Source organism: Mauremys mutica, chromosome 1 (assembly GCF_020497125.1).
Source record: "Mauremys mutica isolate MM-2020 ecotype Southern chromosome 1, ASM2049712v1, whole genome shotgun sequence".
NCBI classification, from domain to species: Eukaryota; Metazoa; Chordata; order Testudines; family Geoemydidae; genus Mauremys; species Mauremys mutica.
In genome coordinates, this window is record NC_059072.1 from 161,677,859 (window position 1) to 161,697,090 (window position 19,232).

The window sequence follows — 19,232 nt, forward strand, 5'->3', positions numbered from 1 at the left end:
CCCAACACCTGCATTGTGGATTGATGGCAAGAGCAGCAGTGGCTGGCACTTTTCCTCTACGTTGCGAGAGGGAGAGAATTGGCTGGAATTGCTTTCCATATAGCCGGCTTGAAATTCTGCATTGAAAAGGTATCATCTCATTTTCTGTCCTGAAACCAGAGGTGAAAACCACAAGGAAATAGTCATCTTGGTGCCAAGCCACCTGTTGATTCACACCAGAAAAGCCGTTGGCAATACATTCCTAACCGTATCCAGTTGGAACGGTTGAATGCCTGACATCTGTGTACCTACAGAATCTGTCTGTACCTATGCATCAGGTACACAGGCTAATTCAGTAGCCTTTTGCCTGAAAAAACCTGGGTTCATATTTAGGTTAAGGCAGAAGGGAATAGAGTTTTCTGGTCTGAGTCTAGTCCTTTGATTAGTCTATTGTATGTCTACTTCACATCTCCAATGCACGCAATTTGGCATGATTGTCAGTCATGTCTCAATGAAAGCCCATTTCTGAAATAGCATGGGGAGTTGTAGAACAAACTGAGTTTTGTTGGCAGACCTGTGTGGCAAGTACAGGCTTGAAATAGCAAAGGGTGCTGCAGAACAGGATTGATTAGATGCATTAACTCAGTGGTTTGAGCATTGGCCTGCAAAACCCAGGGTTGCGAGTTCCCTCCTTGAGGGGGCCATTTAGGGATCTGGGGCAAAAATCTGTCTGGGGATTGGTCCTGCTTTGAGCAGGGGGTTGGACTAGATGACCTCCTGAGGTCCCTTCCAACCCTGATATTCTATGGTTCTATGAACTGCGTGAATAGCCCAGGACTGAATAGCAGAGGAGGCTGCAGGTCAGGACTGAGGTGCATTGGCAGAGCTGAGTGATGGAATCTTGCATAGTGTCAGCCTGCACAATGCCCAGTTCCAACTAGTGCTATCGGTGCTTCAGTTTCTGGTGCACTAGAATTCACCATATCAATTCAAAATTAAATTAAAACAATATCCTGTTCTCAGACCATCATGCACACTCCCAGTTACGCAGTGTGGTATGTATGTAATGCAGACAGCTACAGTGCATTTAAATTACATTAAAGCTCTGAGCTAAAACTACAAAAACTAATCAAATTTGAGTTAAGAGATTGCTAACTCGGCCTTTTTTGCACTTACACCTTTTACTATATATGTTCCTATGTGGGTCCCCCAAAGAGCAATAGTGCTAGAAATTATGGGTAACTTGATATATAGAACCAAATTGTGTCCATGCTTACATGCTGTACAGCTCTGCTGAGGTTTATAGGAGGACGTGAGAAAGGGCATAATTTGGCCCATGGTATTTATATTTATCCATATTGCTTTGTGCTTGAGAGATGAGTATTTCCTGTGAGTCTGAAGCATTGTCCAGTGTTGTGCAGCCATCCCATATGTATCTTTGGTGGGATATCTAATCTATTGCGAAACAAGGTGGCAATGAGAGTGAAGCTGCACAGTGATTGGGCTATCCTGAGCTTTCCAGACCGAAAAATCAAGTTAATATGGTTATTGTCCTCCAAAGCCTCCCTAAGATTGAGGCAAGACACTCAAATGCATTGAAAAGTGCACTATTTATTTATGAAGTTTGCCATCACAAATATTTTATGACAGAAGGACTTCATAGCCTGCACTCTAACATGGGCTATCCCACATACTTCAGATCCAGATTTCACAGATGTTCACAGATGGGTGGGTAGGATTAGATCTGGTAGGAGTGATAAGGCCCACTGAAGTTCGGGGATGTCCAGAACTAGAGTTTTTGATGGTCACATTTCTAAAAACTAACCTCTCAATTTTCTTAAGTGCCGAGTCAAGTTTTAACTGCACAACTCTTATTAATGTCAGGGAGTCTCTGAGCAAATCAATTCCCAAACAATTCTTTCACCATTTTTCTCCTAAGCACCTTCCTTTCAAAAACCTGTGCCCTGCTGTTCAGACTAACATTTGGCCTATCGGTTAACTTCTGTGGGTGTGTCATGTGGCAGCTGCTGACTATGCTTGCTGTGTTGACAGGAGTAAAAAATAGTAAGAACATGTTTTGTCACTAAAATAAGCCGGTGTGGTATGGGATACATACATGGGGCAAACTCAGTCATGTTTTAACTCCATTAAAGTCTGTGGATAGGCAAAATTCAGTGGTTTTGACTTCAGTGGAATTACACCATTGATTAATTTTTAAAATTGTTGGGTTTTAGGGGGTTTTTTGTTCCATGTTGTGTGATGAATACAACATGTGCTTTATTTTGCTGCTGTCTCTTTGCTCATACCAACCACTTCCACAAAATTAACACCTAGTGTATTCATTAATTGCATTTCTGAAATTCTTCCATTCAGTTTATAATGTAATCCACTTGAAAGACTGTGCTGCTTGCAAAATTTGAAATTTCAAAATTGCTGTGTACCTTCCTGACAACCAATATAATTTATGTCATGTTGATGAGCCTGAGATATTTCTCAATGTTAGCCTCTCGGGAACAAGACAAGGAGGAGGAACTTTTGACTGATCTTGTGGATGCTGCTGGTTCTAAAACCTCTTATTTGCTGGAGTTCTTAGAAGTTTTTGATTTGTTTTTCCTCTGTCTCTGCCCTAATTAATTTTATGGGACGTCCCCATAGACATAATTTATATGACAAATGAATTATATTAGCAATTGCTGTCGTAGTCTGAAGCCCCTCGTTTATGGTAAATTTAATGTGCTCCTCTGTTCTTTTCCTTTATAAACTGTGATCTATCAGTGGTCATCTGTTTTCTTTATTTTTCAGATAATTTTGATTGCATAATGTCTTTATTGCCAATATAAAAATATGTAAATTTATAAATACAAAGAGCGAAATATTACTGTAATTCAGAATTGGCTGGCACAAAAAGCCTCTGAAATTGCACTAGCTCTACATTTTTGGTTGGTTTCTTATGGCTGATCCAGTGGAAATATATTTTTGTAGAAAAATAATCAAATCGTATCTCCATTCTCAGCCTACTTGCCAGTTTTCAGCTTGGTGCAACATGAAAGGATGATTATTAACCCCCCAGAAGAGAGTTTATTAAGGGAAATGCTGACATAACCTTAACTAAGCCAATGCCAACATGAGCTGCAATCATTTCATTTGCCCCATTCAAAACTGTCCCACTTACAGGGCTCCTATTAGTGGTATTGTTTAACTCTTTCAAGCCAGTGAATCTTCACAGCCTTTTTCCAGCAGCAGTTGTGTGGTAATGTGTTTTGAGCCAAATTCTCCCCTCTTATACCTGTGCAATTTCACTGACTTTAATGAGGTTACATGGATGAAACTGAGAGTCACATTTTAACATTTCTCCCTAAGCCCCACTCCAACTTCTGAAGGATTAAAGGGACACCAGATCTGCTTCTGTTCCTACTGAAGTCAATTGAAGTTTTGCCTTTGATATGAATGGGGTCAGAATTGGAGCAAATGTCGTGCAGTTTAGGGCCAAAATACATGTTTTGTGTGGGAGGTTTTTTAAGGGCAAAGGGATTTACAAAACACACATAAATATAAATGCCACATGGTGCTTGTGTGTGAGGCCTGGAAGGAGAAACTGGCTAATCTAGTTCCTCTTTCCAAGGTGAATGAAGGGCAGAAAATAAACAGCTTAAATGGGGAAAAAGTAAATTAAGTCTGTAGCACTCCTTCACTTTGAAATATCTACAGTAGTATATGTAACACAAGTAAGGAAATTTAATTCCTAAATGAAAGGAAGGCTAATGGTAAAAGTGTTGAACAAAACTTAAAATGCAAAGATACGTTGGAAGATAACAGTAAAGCCAATCCTGGTTCTGATTCAGGAAATCACCTGAGCACATGCTTAAAGTTAAACACATGCGTAAGTGATGTGCCATATTGGGGCCTCTATGATGTTCCAAATCATGGAGCTGGGCAGAGCTCAGCAAGCAGGCCTGATTTAGTTACCACGGACTGTAATATACATCCTCAAAAGGAATCCTGGAAAATGCCTGGGCAGTCATATACTAGTTAGATGGTTTTCAAAACATGCTCTGGAGGATGATAGCCATTGGGACCTTGTGCATGGAACATACCTGAAAGGACAGGATGATGTCTAGTAGTTTTCAGTTCTATGTGTGGTTAATTTTTTTTATTGATTTTCATAAAGAAATGGGCAATGAAAAGTACCGACATTTTTGTTTCTTTTTTTCTCATTCTCTGTTGTTTATAGAGACCCCTAAGAAAGCTCAAAATGAAATGACTTTCACTAGCAAGTTTGTGGCCTGTAATAGGGTGCTCGAAAGGCTGGGCGGCCTAGTGATTGGCACACCTGACATCTGGCAGCTTGTTTCCCTGGCAGAAGTGCCTCACTCCTTAAAGAGGAATAGTAGGGGAATCCAGGCCCCCCTCCTCCTCCTCCAGGTCCGAGCCCAGGGCCCTGTGTGAAGCAACAACTGCAGAGAATCTAAGTCCGCTGCCCTGGGCTACTTCCTACCTCTGTTTCTTCAGTTTGGGGCATGGCCTCTGTAGTCCAAACAGTTTGTAGTGGCTCGACTCGAGTGACACCCCCTAGTGGACTTTTTGTGGCATCCAGCCCCAGGCCTCCCTCTTGGTGGGAGCAGATGTAATATTGCAGGGTCTTAACTCCATAATGTCTCTGTGGTTCAGTCACACAGTTCACTCCCTGCTGGGTGTTCCTTGGTCTCCTCTGCAGTCTCTCTCAGTCAGGGACTCGGTGCTTCTCCCTGGTGGCTGGCCTGGCTGGCAGCCTCCTAGTGATGCTCCTAGAGCTCCCGTCAGCCTCCTAGAGCTGTCTCCTGCCTCGTCACCAGTCAGCCCTGAAGTGAGCCAGGTTCTCTGGCTTTCTTCCCCCTTCAGGCCCGACATTGGCTGCAGGTATAGCGGGGCAGGGCTAGCTGAGCCCATGGATGCTCTTTAACCCTTTGTGTGCTGGTGTGAAGTTACTCAGCCTCATCACGTCACCCTTTTAAATGCGGTAAAGACTGGTTGCTCCCTGGTCTCACTTTTTCTAATGGTGCTTAGCAGTTGCATGATGATTAGATGACCTCCTGAGGTCTCTTCCAACCCTAATCTTCTATGATTCTATGACATTTTTTTAAAAAAGCTTCCTTATTAAGACTCTTTCTTTCTTTTTTCTTTTTCTACTGTTGATTCAGAAGACAAGATAGCCATATTTTTTTTTAGGCCCTACGCAAATATTTGTTTCTATTTTGAGGTGGTGGGTTATTTTATTTTTTCAAGATTGAATTTCAGAATCTTTTACTCTCCACTTGCCCCTGCCCCCCTCTTCCACCATCCTAAGTTAAATTTTAAAATTTGTGAACGTTTCTGGTGTTCTTGGCAGAACTTTAAAGCAGTTTCTGAGTTACCACAATTTCTCTTTCCCTTCTTTGGTAGAGTCCATAGTTCAAGATATTCTGTGGACTTCAGCTACTGCCTGCTAGCATTCGAAGGCCTGTGGAAAGGCAGAGGACATGCCAGCAGCTGTCAAGCTTGACCTAATATCTATATTGTTTCTCAGTTCACTAAGGGGAATGAATGGAGCAGATTGTTGAACTCTGCACTATAAGAATGTGGTCATGATTTCGAGGAACAACTGCCCATCTGTCTCTGGAGTCATTTCTGAGTGCAGTTTGTACTTCCTTTGGGATGCTAGGAAAGAGGAGCTTTAGAGATTTTAAATGAAAAAAAATGTCAATGGGACAAAATCATCTATTGAGTAAAATCCATTGATTGCAATGAAGTTACACCAGGGATGATTGTGGCCCAGTAATTCCATGATGTAGAATTGTACATCGGACAGGCTCTGACTGTGATGGCCTTATGCAGACGGTGCTGTTGTTTCTTGAAATCTCTTGATTGTGTGTGGTCCCAGAATTGCAGCATTAATTGTACTTGTAGCATGATAGCATTTCCTCCTGAGTAGGATTGATACTGAACACCTATCCTGAGATTGCCAACATAGTCCCAGTTTGTCAGGGTGACCGCAGAGCCCATAAGCACAGTTAGAGATTACTTTAGGGAGTCCTGAAACATAATTAGTGTGTTGATGTGTGTGACACCTTGGAGTGATGTTTGAAGCATAGCTTTTTCTGTCTGCCAGGCCAGTAAATAATATCCAGTGTTTCCATTCATATAAAACATAACAGGTAAGCAAAATACACAGAGAAATGTTTTTACTTTAACTATATGGTTCAAAAATCTTTGGGCTAAATTTTAAATATGACATGGTGGTGTCTATGCACCGAGAACTGTCAAATTGCATGTCAAATTGGGCAGGTAATTTTACTAGTACACTTATTATCACTTCAGTAGGCAGGACTTGAGAGCATAAACTTTATTGCAGGCTAAATGAGAGAGCAAAGATAACTTGGCAATCTTGGATCACGGTCATCTAGTGAAGCAGGTAATTATGTATTAAAGATAGTTAGAGAGGGGAGTGTCAGCTAGTGGGTAGCAAAGAGTCAAGAAGCCAAGACTTTGGGGTTCAACTCTTGGCTCTGGAAGTGGGGGAATATAGCTTAGCAGTCAGAGCAGGGGACAGGAAGTCAGCACTGGAGCTGTGTAAATCTCAGCATTTTCACACTAGAGGGAATTGTGCACAACCTCCTTGGTTTTTATTCACACCTCCTTGGGTTTGCTGTGAGTTTCAGGTTCAGACAAACCTAAAAGCCCAAAGTAAAACTCAGTTGGAACCACCATAAGAACATAAGAAAGGCCGTACCGTGTCAGACCAGAGGTCCATCTAGCCCAGTATCTGTCTACCGACAGTGGCCAATGCCAGGTACCCCTGAGGGAGTGAATCTAACAGGCAATGATCAAGTGATCTCTCTCCTGCCATCCATCTCCATCCTCTGACGAACAGAGGCTAGGGACACCATTCTTACCCATCCTGGCAATTAGCCATTTATGGACTTAGCCACCATGAATTTATCCAGTCCCCTTTTAAACATTGTTATAGTCCTAGCCTTCACAACCTCCTCAGGTAAGGAGTTCCACAAGTTGACTGTGCGCTGCGTGAAGAAGAACTTCCTTTTATTTGTTTTAAACCTGCTGCCTATTAATTTCATTTGGTGACCCCTAGTTCTTGTATTATGGGAATAAGTAAATAACTTTTCCTTATCCACTTTCTCAACATCACTCATGATTTTATATACCTCTATCATGTCCCCCCTTAGTCTTCTCTTTTCCAAACTGAAGAGTCCTAGCCTCTTTAATCTTTCCTCATATGGGACCCTCTCTAAACCCCTAATCATTTTAGTTGCTCTTTTCTGAACCTTTTCTAGTGCTAGAATATCTTTTTTGAGGTGAGGAGACTACATCTGTACACAGTATTCAAGATGTGGGCGTACCATGGATTTATATAAGGGCAATAATATATTCTCAGTCTTATTCTCTATCCCCTTTTTAATGATTCCTAACATCCTGTTTGCTTTTTTGACCGCCTCTGCACACTGCGTGGACATCTTCAGAGAACTATCCACGATAACTCCAAGATCTTTCTCCTGACTCGTTGTAGCTAAATTAGCCCCCATCATGTTGTATGTATAGTTGGGGTTATTTTTTCCAATGTGCATTACTTTACATTTATCCACATTAAATTTCATTTGCCATTTTGTTGCCCAATCACTTAGTTTTGTGAGATCTTTTTGAAGTTCTTCACAATCTGCTTTTGTCTTAACTATCTTGAGCAGTTTAGTATCATCTGCAAACTTTGCCACCTCACTGTTTACCCCTTTCTCCAGATCATTTATGAATAAATTGAATAGGATTGGTCCTAGGACTGACCCTTGGGGAACACCACTAGTTACCCCTCTCCATTCTGAGAATTTACCATTAATTCCTACCCTTTGTTCCCTGTCCTTTAACCAGTTCTCAATCCATGAAAGGACCTTTCCTTTTATCCCATGACAGCTTAATTTACGTAAGAGCCTTTGGTGAGGGACCTTGTCAAAGGCTTTCTGGAAATCTAAGTACACTATGTCCACCGGATCCCCCTTGTCCACATGTTTGTTGACCCCTTCAAAGAACTCTAATAGATTAGTAAGACACGATTTCCCTTTACAGAAACCATGTTGACTATTGCTCAAGAGTTTATGTTTTTCTGTGTCTGACAATTTTATTCTTTACTATTGTTTCAACTAATTTGCCCGGTACCGACGTTAGACTTACCGGTCTGTAATTGCCGGGATCACCCCTAGAGCCCTTTTTAAATATTGGCGTTACATTAGCTAACTTCCAGTCATTGGGTACCGAAGCCGATTTAAAGGACAGGTTACAAACCTTAGTTAATAGTTCAGCAACTTCACATTGGAGTTCTTTCAGAACTCTTGGGTGAATGCCATCTGGTCCCGGTGACTTGTTAATGTTGAGTTTATCAATTAATTCCAAAACCTCCTCTAGTGACACTTCAATCTGTGACAGTTCCTCAGATTTGTCACCTACAAAAGCCAGCTCAGGTTTGGGAATCTCCCTAACATCCTCAGCCGTGAAGACTGAAGCAAAGAATCCATTTAGTTTCTCCGCAATGACTTTATCATCTTTAAGCGCTCCTTTTGAATTTTGATCGTCAAGGGGCCCCACTGGTTGTTTAGCAGGCTTCCTGCTTCTGATGTACTTAAAAAACATTTTGTTATTACCTTTGGAGTTTTTGGCTAGCCGTTCTTCAAACTCCTCTTTGGCTTTTCTTATTACACTCTTGCACTTAAGTTGGCAGTGTTTGTGCTCCTTTCTATTTGCCTCACTAGGATTTGACTTCCACTTTTTAAAGGAAGTCTTTTTATCTCTCAAGCCTGGTCTACACTAGGCGTTTAAACCGGTTTTAGGAGCATAAAACCGATTTAACGCCACAACCGTCCACACTAGGAGGCACCTTATATCGATTTTAATGGCTCTTTAAACCGGTTTCTGTACTCCTCCCTAACGAGAGGAGTAACGCTAGTATCGGTATTAACATATCGGATTAGGGTTAGTGTGGATGCTGATTGACGGCATTGGCCTCCGGGAGCTATCCCACAGTGCACCAGTGACCGCTCTGGACCGCAATCTGAACTTGGATGCAGTGGTCAGGTAGACAGGAAAAGCCCCGCGAACTTTTGAATATTTCCTGTTTGCCCAGCGTGGAGCTCCGATCAGCACGGGTGGCGATGCAGTCCGAAATCAAAATAAAAAAAGAGCTCCAGCACGGACCATGCGGATGTGATCGCTGTAAGGGCAGGCAAATCCGTTCTATCAGCGCTCCGTTACAGAAGATGAAATTCAGAATCCTTTTTTAAAAATCTCCAGACAGACGCCATAGCAGGGACTCAGCGCACTGCAGCGTGACAAGCGTAACGGAAAGCCAAAGAATCAAATGGACGCTCATGGACTGGAGGACTGAAGCTATCCCACAGTTCCTGCAGCCTCCGAAAAGTATTTGCATTCTTGGCTGAGCTCCAAATGCTTCTAGGGTCAAACACGGTGTCCGCGGTGGGTCAGGGCATAGCTTGGCAATCTACTCACCCCCCACACACACCCCCAGAAGGAAAGGGAAAACAATCCTCTGACTCTTTTACATGTCACCCAATCTTTACTGAATGATGCAGATAGACACGAATCTGCAGACGTAAACACCAACATCATCACTCCCCCCCTGCCATGGGTGGCTGATGGTACAAAAGGACTGGTAACCGTCCTCGTCATCAGCCTATTGGCACATGGGGCAGTAACCATGCTGACTAGCATCCGTCAGGTCGATCAAGGGCGCCTGGCCCTAATTTTTTCTGGTGGTGGATGGTGCAATATGGCTGGTAACCATCGTCATCATAGCAACAGGGGCTGAGCTCCATCAGCCCCCACCCTTCATGTGTAAAGAAAAGATTCAGTTGCCCCTGGACTAGCAGAGGGATGCTGGGCTTCTCTCCTACACACTGCTTAATGTCCTGTCTGGACTATCATAGCAGCTGGAGGCTGCCTTCCACTCATTTCTCACTAACAAGTCACCATGTCTTATTCCTGCATTCTTTATTACTTCATCACACAAGTGGGGGGACAATGGTATGGTAGCCCAGGAAGGCTGGGGTAAGAACGGAATGAACAGGTGGTGTTGTTACAGGAGCACCCCCTGTGAATAGCATACAGATCATAATTTCTGCAGGATCTGACACAGAGCAGCTGTGCTCTCTGGTTCTATGATACAGTGGTTATCTAGTACACTTGCCTATATTCTAGGCAGGACTGATTCTATTTTTAGATACCAAAAAGGAGGGATTGACTCAGGGAGTCATTCCCAATTTTGGCTTTTGCGCCCCTGGCTAAGAGCAGCCAGGGGCACTTATGACAGCAGCAAATGGTACAAAAGGACTGGTAGCCATGATCATCTTAGTTCCAATTTATGGAAGGGTTTGGATGGTGCAATATGGCTGGTAACCATCTCTGCTGTCATGCAAAAGCAAAAGCATGCTTCTGTGTAGCGCTGCTGAATCGCCTCTGTGAGCGGCATCTAGTACACATACGGTGAGAGTCACAAAAGGCAAAACAAGCTCCATGATTGCCATGCTATGGCATCTGCCAGGGCAATCCAGGGGAAAAAGGCGCGAAATGCTTGTCTGCTGTTGCTTTCCCAGAGGAAGGAGTGACTAATGACATTTACCCAGAACCACCCGCAACAATGATTTTTGCCCCATCAGGCACTGGGATCTCAACCCGGAAGTTCCAAGGGGCGGCGGGGGAGGCTGCAGGAACTATGGGATAGCTAGGGAATAGCTACCCACAGTGCAACGCTCCAGAAGCCGACGCTAGCCTCGGACCGCGGACGCACACCACCGAATTAATGTGCTTAGTGTGGCCGCGCGCAATCGATTTTATAAAATCTGTTTTACAAAACCGGTTTATGCAAATTCGGAATAGTCCCGTAGTGTAGACGTACCCTCACTGCTTCTTTTACGTGGTTGTTAAGTTCTTTTACTGTTTTTCTTAATTTGGGGTATACATTGAAGTTGGGCCTCTATTATGGTGTCTTTAAAAAGGGCCCACGCAACTTGCAGGGATTTCACTTTAGTCACTGTACCTTTTAACTTTTGTCTAACTAACCCTCTCATTTTTGTATAGTTCCCCCTTTTGAAATTAAAGGCCACAGTGTTGGGCAGTTGAGATGTTCTTCCCACCACAGGGATGTTGAATGCTATTGTATTATGGTCACTATTTCCAAGTGGTCCTGCTACAGTTACCTCTTGGACCAGCTCCTGCGCTCCACTCAGGATTAAATCTAGAGTTGCCTCTCCCCTTGTGGGTTCCCGTACCAGCTGCTCCATGAAGCAGTCATTTAAAGTATCGAGAAATTTTATCTCTGCATTTCGTCCTGAAGTGAAATGTTCCCAGTCAATATGGGGATAATTGAAATCCCCCACTATTATTGGGTTCTTAATTTTGATAGCCTCTCTAATTTCCCTTAGCATTTCATCATCACTATTACTGTCCTGGTCAGGTGGTCGATAATAGATCCCTACTGTTATATTTTTACTAGAGCATGAAATTTCTATCCATAGAGACTCTATGGAACCTGTGGATTCGCTTAAGATTTTTACTTCATTTGAATCTACACTTTCTTTAACATATAGTGCCACTCCTCCCCCTGCACGGCCTGTTCTGTCCTTCCGATATATTTTGTACCCCGGAATGATTGTGTCCCATTGATTGCTCTCAGTCCACCAGGTTTCTGTGATGCCTATTATATCTATATCCTCCTTTATCACAAGGCACTCTAGTTCACCCATCTTATTATTTAGACTTCTGGCATTTGTGTACAAGCACTTTAAAAACTTGTCCCTGTTTATTAGCCTGCCTTTTTCTGATGTGCCAGATTCTTTTTTATGTGACTGTTTATCATCTGATCCGGCCCTTACATTATACTTCTCATTCCTCTGCTCCTGACTATAACCTGGAGATTCTCTATCATCAGACTCTCCCCTAAGAGAGTCCGATCCACATGCTCCTCTGCAGCAGTTGGCTTTCCCCCATCTCCTAGTTTAAAAACTGCTCTACAACCTTTTTAATGTTTAGTGCCAGCAGTCTGGTTCCACTTTGGTTTAGGTGGAGCCCATCTCTCCTGTATAGGCTCCTCCCATCCCAGAAGTTTCCCCAGTTCCTAATGAACGTGAACCCCTCATCCATGCATTGAGACTCTGAAGCTCTGCCTGCGTACCTGCCCCTGCGCGTGGAACTGGGAGCATTTCTGAAAATGCCACCATAGAGGTCCTGGATTTCAGTCTCTTCCCTAGCAGACTAAATTTGGCTTCCAGGACATCTCTCCTACCCTTCCCTATGTCATTGGTACCTACATGTACCACGACCACCGGCTCCTCCCCAGCACTACACATAAGTCTATCTAGATGCCTCGAGAGATCCGCAACCTTCGCACCAGGCAGGCAAGTCACCATACGGTTCTCCCGGTCATCACAGACCCAGCTATCTATATTTCTAATAATCGAATCTCCCATTACTAACACCTGCCAAAGTTTTCTTTTCTTTTTTTTTCAAGTTGAAGCCACTGAATTTCACTAGTTTTGATGCAAATCTATAACTTTTTGCCATATGCATTTGACACTGGAACCAGATTTGCTTGTAAGGTTTGTGATCCTCTATAAACCTGATCTAAGACATATTCCCATTGATAATGAAATCCCGAACCAGGCATGTTTCACCAGCCTTTGAGTTTTGAAGCAAAAAATTGGTCCAGTTCTACTTAGGACTAGCCATGGTTCTGAATTAAGTCCCATCTCAACCTCCAAACTTTGGGAAAGCACAGATCAAAACTGCTCAGCTTGGCCTATCACTGCAGTGACCCCAAATGCTGGGAAGGTCAGATTCAGCTCCAGCTTTCTGCAGCTCTGGCACATTTGAACTTGGAATTCCCCCAGCCCCCTGACTTCCGTTCCCTGTTCTGACACACTAACTCTTAGTATGTCCCTGACCTTTGGCGTGGTGCACCTCAGTTTCTCCATCTGGCAAAGGAGGATAATGCTTACAAGTAGGTCATCATGTAATGGTGAGGCTTAATTAATGAATGTTTGCATAGAGCCATGAGATCCTTGGATGAAATGGTATAAGGGCATAGAATTATTATTGCTATTGTTATTAACTATGTGCTTAAACCTAGACAATGTATTTGCACATGTAAGTAATTATGATGCACTTCAAGGCATTCTGTTTGTAATGCTTTGCTTTCCATTTCCTACAAATCAAATTACTGAGGGATAGATTTGATTTCCACATCATTTTGAAAATATTTTCTTTTTCTTTTTTTAATTTCCTTTGTATTAATTTTTGTCAAAGTTCAAAACACAAACCACTATGACTAAATGCATAAAACCAAACAACCCCCCCAAAGTATAATAAAATTAAAGACAGCATAAGATCATATGCATTCAAACAATATAAATCATACCTAACAAACATGATTGTAATAATATACCTTATCCATGTCTGATCCACTAATAACAAATACTTATTCAGAGTACAAATAACTTATTCTTTTTCCTAGAGAGGGAGGGAGAAACAGACCCCACATTCAAATTATATCTTGCAGTCTAAATAAATATGAAAAAGTTGCCAAATCTTATAATGAAAATATGAGATTGTTGGGATTTTTATATCGTTTAGCAATAATAAGACTGAAGAAAGAAGGGCAGCTTTTACTGCTAATACAGGGCCTGATCCCATAGCCTTTCCATGAGTAGGCCTGCTGCCTTCAATCAGACTGCTCATGTGTTAAACCCGAAGGCACAGGCTGAGGTTATTTTTAATGCTTTTTTCATAATACTGTACAAAGTATTTCAGAAGTGTAGGTTTGACAAGCAAATTATAATTAATATCTGTGGCCAGTTTAAAAAGATTGCTACAAAAGGAAAAATTGTTACTAGAAGGTAATTAATATTTTCATCACAGCATCAAGTAAAAATAGGTTTTTGTCGTCTTCTCATTTCCTTTCTGATTACAGAGGCAATTATTGTTTGTGTAAAGGAATAAGATCATCTTCCCTGTCCCTCACTCTGGCTACATCACCTTTTTTTTTTTTTTTAATTCCCCCTCTGCCTCCCTCCGTTTCAGTTCAATTCATTTCCATTCCGGGAGGATTTATTGGCATGACAAGCTATACAGGTGCTGCCAAAGTAAAAGAAAGTCAGTCAGCCACCCCCCACCCCCCCCCCATATTTCTGTGGAGGATAGTATGACCCAGGGTAACACACTGTGCTTGGGGTTTGATTCCTTGTGTCCCTTTATCATTAGTGCTCATTCCTGATCTGGGAGCATAATGCCACCTTTGCCATCTCTCTCCTGTCTCCCAAGCTTGGGCACTGTTTTGCCTCGTTGCTTTCTGATGAGAACTTATCTTTTATGGTTCCTGATAATTGGAGGAAATATCTTTCTCACACTTCCTCCCATTAGGGACTTTGGAGTAGAAAGTCTCCCTTTGTGTCCATCTCTCCTTTGTCTCAGTAGCTGAACAGTCTCTCATCTCTGATTTCAGACTGTGGTTTGTACCTGTAAGTTTTCACCTCTAGATTGTGGTCGCTGATTTGGTAAGTGTCTGCTCTAGTTTTGCATATTTCATTATGGTGAAGAATCTGCTATTATGATAGCCTGTGAGGTAAGCTAAGAGCAGCCTAACTAGGCTCTAGTCTGCTATCATTTGATCCCTAATCCTTTTAGGATTCCTTGACAAGGGGGTGGGGTTAACTCAGGGAGAGCAGGGTTTAAAAAGACAGCTCCTAAGTGACCAGATATATTAACGAACAGGAGCAGCAAATGGGAGTTTCGTGAGGGAGTGTGAGAGCCAGATATGCCTAGCAAGCATGTGCTAAACTTATGCCAATAAACACCCCATCTCCCTCCAAACAACAAAACAAACAAAAAAAACCCTCAATAGTAAAAAGAATACAGGCAGAAGTCCAGCAGCAGAGTGGGGTCTATACTGTTTATTGCACTCATTGCAGCATGTATGATTACTTGCTTTGTGGGCAGATGGCATATGTGTGCTTTTCAGTGCAAGCAACTCATGGCCCTCAGAGACCGAGTACAGGCTCTTGAGACCAGAATGGCTGAACTGAAGGAACTAGGGAAGACAAAGAGGTACATAGAGGAGACTTTCAGGGACATAGTAAAGAGGACCCACCCTCGGTCTGACAGCCTCTGTGCTGTTCAGGAGGAAGAAAGTCTTGAGGATGGAGACCATCAAGCTGGAATGAAGTGTAACAATCCCATAGTTGGGATCTTCCTTCCAGATGATGTCATGGTATCCTCTCGCACTGAGGATACCCCTCCTGGGTAGGGGACCCAAGTTATTTGGAAGAGAAAAGTAATAGTAATGAGGGATTCGATTATTAGAAACATAGACAGTTGGGTTTGTGATGACTGGGAGAACGCATGGTAAATTTCCTGCTGGGTGCAAAGGTTGTGTACCTCTCAACCCATGTAGATAGACTTATGTGCAGTGCTGAGGAGGAACTGAAGGAACTCAAATATGAAACTGCAGAACTCCAAACTGTGGTATGTAACCTATCGCTTCAGTCAGCCTCTGTACCAGATGACTGGAGGACAGCCAATTTAATGCCGATGTCTAAAAAAGGCTCCAGAGGTGATCCTGGCAATTACAGGCCAGTAAGTCTAACTTCAGTACCGGGCAAATTGGTTGAAACTTTAGTAAAGAACAGAATTATCAGACACATAGATGAACACAATATGTTGGGGGAGAGTCAACATGGCATTTGTAAAGGGAAATCAACTTCACCTTTCTATTAGAATTCTTTCAGGGGGTCAACAAGCATGTGAACAAGGGTGATCCAGGTGATATAATGTACTTGGACTTTCAGAAGGCCTTTGACAAGGTCCTTCACCAAAGTTTGCAGATGATACAAAATTACTCAAGATGGTTAAGTCCATAGCTGACTGAAAAGTGTTACAAAGGGATCTCACAAAACTGAGTGGCTGGGCAAAAAAATGGCAGATGAAATTCAATGATGATAAGTGCAAAGTAATGCACATTGGAAAACATAATCCAACTAGACATACAAAATGAAGAGGTCTAAATTAGCTGTTACCTTTGAAGAAAGAGATATTGGAGTCATTGTGGATAGTTCTCTGAAAACATCTGCTCAACATGCAGTGGCAGTCAAAACAGCTAACAGAATGTTAGGAACCATTCGGAAAGGGATAGATAATAGGCCAGAAAAGGTCATAATGCTACTATATAAATCTATGATATGCCTACACCTTGAATACTGTATGCAGTTCTGGCTGCCTCATCGCAAAAAGGATATATTAAAATTGGAAAAGATACAGAGAAGGGCAACTACAATGATTAAGGGTATGGAACAGCTTCCATATGAGGAGAGAGTATACTGGGACTGTTCAGTTTAGAAAAGAGATGATTAAGGGGGGATATAATGGAGGTCTATAAAATCATGTATGGTGAGGAGGTGAATAGGGAAATGTTATTTACCCCTTCACATAACACAAGAACCAGGATCAGCCAATGAAATTAATAGCAGGTTTAAAACAAACATAAGGAAATACTTCTTCACACAGTGCACAGTCAGCCTGTGGAACTCCTTTTCAGGGGATGTGGTGAAGGCCAAAAGTATAGCTGAAATCAGTAGAAAATTAGATAAGTTCATGGAGGACAGCTCCATCAATGGCTATTAGCCAAGATAGTCAGGGATGCAACCCAATGCTCAGGGTTTCCATAAACCTCTAAGTGTCAGAAGCTGGGACTGGATGATAGGGGACAGGTCACTTGATAATTACCCTTATCTGTTTATTCCCCCTGAAACATCGAGCACCCACCACTGTCAGAAGACAAGATACGGGGCTATATGGACCATTGGTCTGACCCAGTGTGGCCAGTCTTATGTTCCAGCTTTGTGTAGGGATCTCTGGAAGTCTAGAATGTTATGGTTTTCGACTGTGCCTCAAGGCCCTTCACAACTCTACCCCTCCCTATCTGGCTGCTTTTGTATTACTGTGCTGCTACCCAAGTTCTTCCAGTGATGGCCACCCATTTCTCAGCTTCTTACACAAACACCTCAGTGCCTTCTCCCATGCTGCCTCTTACACATGGAACACTGTCCCTGAACTGACAAAGGGCAGCTCCCTCTCCTTCTTCAGGTCTCTCCTTAAGGACCTACCTCTTTTGCGACAATTATTAAAAAAAAAAAAAAAACCCGGCCAATTATTAATAAGTGGATTTAGGGACAAATGGGGGTAGTTGGCACTTATTTTATCTATATATAAGAATAAAAAGAGGGAGAATGTGCGTGTGTATGTTTTGTTGTGTCCTTTGCCTCTCTACTTATCACACGTAACTTGTCTTTTTATAGTATAAATGCAGGGACCATGCCTTCATATGTGTTTGTACAATATGTAGCACAGTGGAGTCCCGGTTCTCTCTGGGGACTCTGGGCACTGCTGTAATATAGGTACTAAATAATAATGTGCATGCTTCTATAATGCCTTTCATCTGTGCACCTCATCTGATCTGGTGTCCTGTCTCTGACAGTAGCCAATGATACATACCTTACAGCAAGGTGCAAGTAACCCAATGATAGAATAACCCACCTGTAGAGAAAACATCTTCCTAACCCAAATAGCTAGTAGTTGGTTTATGCCATGGAACACAATCTTTATTATTATTATTTTATTTTATTACTATGATTTATTATTATGGTATATATTATAACTGTGGATGTTCTCAGTTTCCATATAAATATGTAAACCTATTTTTAATCCTAGTAAATTTTTGGCCTAAATAATATGTTGTGGCAGTCAGTTCCATAGTTTCCAAGTAATAATAATTGTTATTTGTTTAAATAACACCATGGGCACATGGTGCTCTCCAGATATGAAGCAATATTAGGTCCTTACTCCAGTGAGCGTATAATCTAATATAGGATGTGGGAGAGGGAGTAGTAGGATATGAGAACAGAGGTGAAGGTGGGGGTAGAGCCATGAAGAGCCTTGAAAGTCAGGAATAGAATAGAATAGATTAAAATGATCTGAAAGAACTATATAAAGCAAAGTGCTAGATACTGATGCTGCAGTGAATTTGCAGGCAGATGTGGCTCCTCCCAAAGAGACTTGGTGATCAGAACTTGTTTTATTGAGAGATGGGAGTGTTGTCCAGGATTCTAGGTTTAGCTCTTTCTGTTCTGAAAAGGGCCATGGCAATCCAGGGCCCTAGATACACATTGCTGCATCCTCATGCAGAGGTCGCTACACTTGGGTCACATTTTCAGGGTTTTCTTTACAGTTGTGTGGGCTAGAAACTTGTGTTGTTTTTCAAGGAAAGCTAAGATTCTGCTGTAGATGCAATGATATGACTACAGGAGGTAGGGCCCTAGGCACAGACCTATAGAGCCTCTGCTTTAATATGGCCCTGCCTGAGCCAATGTGGGCAAACCATCAGAGAAATGAAGGCATCTTGAGTTAACCTCTTATCTAACCAATGGTGCTTCTAGTACTGTAGTGCATCCTGGAACTGCCCTGTGATGTCAGCACTGGTTCTTAGCCCAAAATCAGGCATGATATTTGGACCTATGTGGTGGTGGCGGCCCACAGTGTTTTGATCTGAACTGCACTGACACTTTCAGTGCCTCTTCCCAGATCAAGATAATGATTTACTTGTCTCTGTTGGGTACCTAGTGTCTTGTCTTGATTTCCGATGCCGCCCAGCTTGGCCATATTTTAGTTGTCTAAATAGTCTTGGGCTTTAACTTTGTTGGATCTTCCTTATATAAGTTCCATTCATTTAATCAGGATGGATAGAGGCTCTGATGGGGCCCTGTGTGGTATGCATTGAGCATCTGCCTTTAGGATTCTTGCCAGGTAGCAATTGTGCTTTTGGGAGTTGTTTAAAGATTGAGTGTTCGTATACAATCAACATAACTAATATTGCAGTATGATAGCATGGACCAATCACAGTTCTGTTTACTTTGTGAGAGAGCAGTCCTGCAAATCTTACTTTCACTAGCAGTCCCATTGAAGACAGTGGTTCAGCTCATGTAAGTAGGGGCAGATTTCTCATGTTTTGCAGGATGGAGACCTTAAACTGTAAGACCTCCTGTGCAACATATCCCAAATAATGTATCCGCTTCAGAGACTGACAGGAGCAGGTGTTTAGGAATAACAGTACCTAGTCTGTGGTGTGATCAGAAGGCATTCTCAGTGGAAATTTCACCTAATTCTGTCCATGGCACATG

The 19,232-nt window shown here is 42.3% G+C and overlaps 1 protein-coding gene across 18 annotated transcripts in view; it reads left to right on the plus strand.

Annotated features, from left to right (window-relative positions):
* Positions 1–19,232, plus strand: part of ZBTB20 (zinc finger and BTB domain containing 20) — a 666,697-nt gene that overhangs the window by 427,086 nt on the left and 220,379 nt on the right. For all 18 annotated transcript variants that reach the window (XM_045001306.1, XM_045001342.1, XM_045001323.1 and 15 more), the window contains one exon: positions 37–129. The gene's annotated coding sequence lies outside the window, so the exon portion shown is untranslated. The remainder of the gene's footprint in view (positions 1–36; positions 130–19,232) is intronic.